This window comes from Delphinapterus leucas, chromosome 11, assembly GCF_059928025.1.
Source record: "Delphinapterus leucas isolate spDelLeu-1000000601 "Yukka" chromosome 11, BTC_Dleu_Yukka2, whole genome shotgun sequence".
NCBI lineage: Eukaryota > Metazoa > Chordata > Mammalia > Artiodactyla > Monodontidae > Delphinapterus > Delphinapterus leucas.
In genome coordinates, this window is record NC_143139.1 from 9,732,534 (window position 1) to 9,736,720 (window position 4,187).

A 4,187-nucleotide genomic window follows, 5' to 3' on the forward strand; every position below is an offset into this window, starting at 1 on the left:
TCACCCACCCCCGGCCCGCATAGCCGCTGTGCGCGCTGCCAGGGCGGGGGCGCCACCCTCGTGGGTGCCTGAGGGTCTGCAGCTGCGCCTTCTCGCTTCCTGGAGACCAGAGAACAGGCAAATACCCACGATGAAAGTCAAACAGTACACAAATGTACACTGGAAGGCATACCTCCGTTTGCACTCTTAGCAGAGACTGCTTTTTTTTGTTTTTTTCCAACAAATTTAAGGTTTGTGGCAATCCTGCCTGGAGCAAGTCTATTGGTGCTGATTTCGGAAGGGCAGCAGTGAGTGGTGGCATGAAGCGAGATCTTAATTCCCTGCCCAGGAATTGAACCTGGGCAGTCTGGATGAAAACCAGGAATCCCAGCCACCACACCCCCTGGCTCTTGCCCCAGTGAAAAATGCATTTCTCATGGAGGCAAAAACTGTAAAAACAGGTACAAAGTTTATTATTGGGGACACAGCACAACAAGTGGGAGAGCAGACAGAAACATTTGTTTAGTTGAGGTAGAAGCAAGGCAGAGATGCACACCCGGAGAGAAAGGATGGAGGCGCTTCCCTACTGCGGAGGAGCACGAAAAAGAGGCTGTTAGGTCATTTATACAGGGCAGTTCTTCCAGGTCTTTGTTTACCTTTGGCCAATTATCTGGTTTCTTTTTCCACCTGCCCTGCCCTAAGACCCTCCCCAACACGCATGCGCAACTTTTTCCAAGCTAGATTACAGCCCAGAAGCCTGTGGGACGGCCTTAGCATCACATATTATGGGGTGGCGCCCCCTCCTTTTTGACCCCCAAGGAACCTTTCTGTGCATGTGCAATGTTTCCCTTGCCCCAAGGATGGGAGATGTATGACCTCTTGATCTTTTAACAGGGTTTAGTCCCACTCTGTCACTGCCATAAAAATGTCCAATGTCCGGTTATTTACTCTATTTCTGTTGCTGGTTTTTACATCGAGGTGCAGATCTCGAAATATAAACAGGAGTCCGGTTCATAAATATGTAGTCCTGGAGCCCATTTCTCTCTTGCTTCAGGAAATGTAAACAGAGGGTTGGTAATGAATGTCCAGCCTGGAGCCCATCTCCTTCTCACCCCAGGAAGTGTGAACAGGATGCCAGTTGTAAATGTCTAGCCTAGAGCCCATCTATCTCCTACCTCGGCGCCATGTCTCCAACAGCATTTGCTCGTTTTTTCATTATTATTATATTTATTATGATGGTGATTTGTGATCAATGATCTTTGATGTTACTACTATGACTTGCTAAAGGTTAGGATCATAGCTAGCATTTTTTAGCGATATTTTAACATTAAGGTATGTACTTTGTTTTTTAGACATAATGCTATTGCACACTTAGTAGACTACAGAACAGTGTAAGCATAACTTTTTTTTTTTTTTTTTGCGGCACGCAGGCCTCTCACTGTTGTGGCCTCTCCCGTTGCGGAGCACAGGCTCTGGACGCGCAGGCTCAGCGGTCATGGCTCACGGACCCAGCCGCTCCGCTGCATGTGGGATCTTCCCGGACCGGGGCACGAACCCGTGTCCCCTGCATCGGCAGGCGGACTCCCAACCACTGCGCCACCAGGGAAGCCCAAGCATAACTTTTATATGCACTGGAAAACCAAAAAAATTGTGTGACTTTATTGCAATATTTGCTTTATCTGGAACTGAACCCTGCTATCTCCCAGATATGCCTGTACAATGAAAACCCTGCCTCTCACCCCTGTGTCCCAATCTAGCTCTCCTCCCCAGAGGCAACCACTGATCACAGTTTCTTCACGTTCAAGAGTTTATAGTGCCTGGGCTTCCCTGGTGGCGCAGTGGTTAAGAATCCACCTGCCAATGCAGGGGACACGGGTTCGAGCCCTGGTCCGGGAAGATCCCACTATGCCTCGGAGCAACTAAGCCCGTGAGCCACAACTACTGAGCCTGTGCTCTAGAGCCCGCAAGCCACAACTACTGAAGCCTGCGTGCCTAGAACCTGTGCTCCACAACAAGAGAAGCCACCACAACGAGCAGCCAGCGCACAGCAACAAAGAGTAGTCCCCGCTTGCCGCAACTAGAGAAAGCCCGCGTGCAGCAACGAAGTCCCAACACAGCCAAAAATAAATAAATAAAATTAAAAAAAAAAAAGTTTACAGTGCCTTCTATCAGGGGCATAGTTAAGAGAATCCTATTTCAATCGTCCAAGGCATGGCGGGTCCTTAAATAGGTTGGCAATTCTTGAATTAAATGTGCAAGTTAAGACTCCAGGAAGGCATTGGGATTCTGCATGATTTATTTTTAACAGGTATGGGTAATAATGATGAAAACAATGGTGTCTATTATTAAAATTTTATCCCTGATATTTAGCATAGTACCTGGTATGTAATAGGTATATAGTAAATATTTAACAAAAATATATTTGTTGATTGCGTGGGTTTTACAAGTGTGTTTCTAAATTAGTGTTTGCTCCCCCCAGCCTCATATACAGGTGAACAAGTGCAACGTTACTAAACCACTGACACAGCTTGCCAAGTGTTCTAACCTTTCACCGTATCTCTACCTTGGCTGGTGAGAAAGAGCTTTCAAAACTAAGGCACCATGCAGCTGTAGATTATTATTCTAGGCCTGAGAACCAACAGCGGTGGTTTTAGCCAGTAGCTACTGGAGGCATATGTTGCCAGAGATGCCTGTGAACAATGGTCCATTGTGTGAAACTAACTCTACTAGTTGCGTCCAGAGGATGACCTGCTCTTGAATTACAATAATGTTGCGAATATTTGTTTTGAAGAGTGAACAAAGTAAACTCCAGTGTGAATTCCCATTGGAGTAATTTTCCTGATGCAACCAGAGACTGAGGTGCTCAGTACATCTTATCTGCAGATGATATACACGAAGGTCCAGGGTATAGAGAGGTCACAATCTTTGAATCTCCTTTCATAGGTGGTCCATGCTAGGAGCTAAGTAGACCTCTCCCCACTTAGGAACTTCAGATTCAAGGTTTGGGTTTTTTAGGTTTTTTTTTTTTCTTTTGGTGTTTTTTTGTTTGTCTGTTTGTTTTTTACATTTCACTGAACAATTTTTATTGGACTTTTGGATTGAAACGGGAATTTATTTGCCAGGAAGGATGATCCCATCATACTTCTGAAACCAGCACATGGCCTCCCCCTTTGCTGGTTAGGTGTTTGGCCCCAATGTAGCCTGTTCTGAGCTTCTTGTCTGTGATGCTGAAACCTGGCCTACCCAGCACCACGTAGAAGTTTAGGCCATAGATGCCAATGCTTGGGTCATATTTGATCCCCAGATCGATGTGTTCTTGGATCCCAAAACCAAAGTTTCCCGTACCTGAGAAGTTATTTTTTCTTAATTCACACTCTCGCACCTTTAGACCTTCCTCCAGGATTTCTTCTGCGTTTGGCCTCACAAACTGTGCAGTGGACGGCAATCTTTTTTCATTTCTCCTGATGCCAAAGGATCTGACAGTGTATCTAGCTTTGGAGAACACAGGGGTCTGGCCTGTGAGCTGCTCCAGCACCTTGGCTGCCTCGTAAGTCTGTCTCCACTCTCCCCCCCAACACGGAGGTTGAGGCAGAGCTTGCAGATGCGAAGTTCCCGCATGGGCTTCTCCTTTTCATCTTGATCCTGAACCATGATGGGAAACAGGAAGAGAGTCAGATGCAATGTTTTGATACAATGAACCTGGTTATGGTTGAAGTAATATATTTTTTCAATTATGACAGTGACCAGAGGACACTGATGAAAATAATGATTAAAGAAAAATTTTCGGGCTTCCCTGGTGGCGCAGTGGTTGAGAGTCCACCTGCCGATGCAGGGGACACGGGTTCGTGCCCTGGTCCGGGAAGATCCCACATGCCACGGAGCGGCTGGGCCCGGGAGCCATGGCCGCTGAACCTGCGCGTCCGGAGCCTGTGCTCCACAACGGGAGAGGCCACAACAGTGAGAGGCCCGCGTACCGCAAAAACAAAAACAAAAAAAAAGAAAAAAATTTCTATTTATATGAACTAGGAGTTTAAATTAGAAATTATATCCATTGTCCCCTTGTTGCCGAAGAGATTCTAAATCCTCTTCTAATACTTAGAAGTACCATTTATGTGGAGGCAGATTTTTTCAAGTATTTTATTCAGAAAATATGCATTAAGCCTCTGCATGGGAAATTAAAGACTGATCAGACACGAATCTGTTATTGA

The 4,187-nt window shown here is 46.0% G+C and overlaps 1 pseudogene; it reads right to left on the reverse strand.

The window, feature by feature from the left end:
- Positions 1 to 2,617: 2,617 nt before the first annotated feature.
- Positions 2,618 to 3,630, reverse strand: LOC111176518 (large ribosomal subunit protein uL5 pseudogene; annotated as a pseudogene).
- Between the last annotated feature and the right edge of the window lie 557 nt (positions 3,631 to 4,187).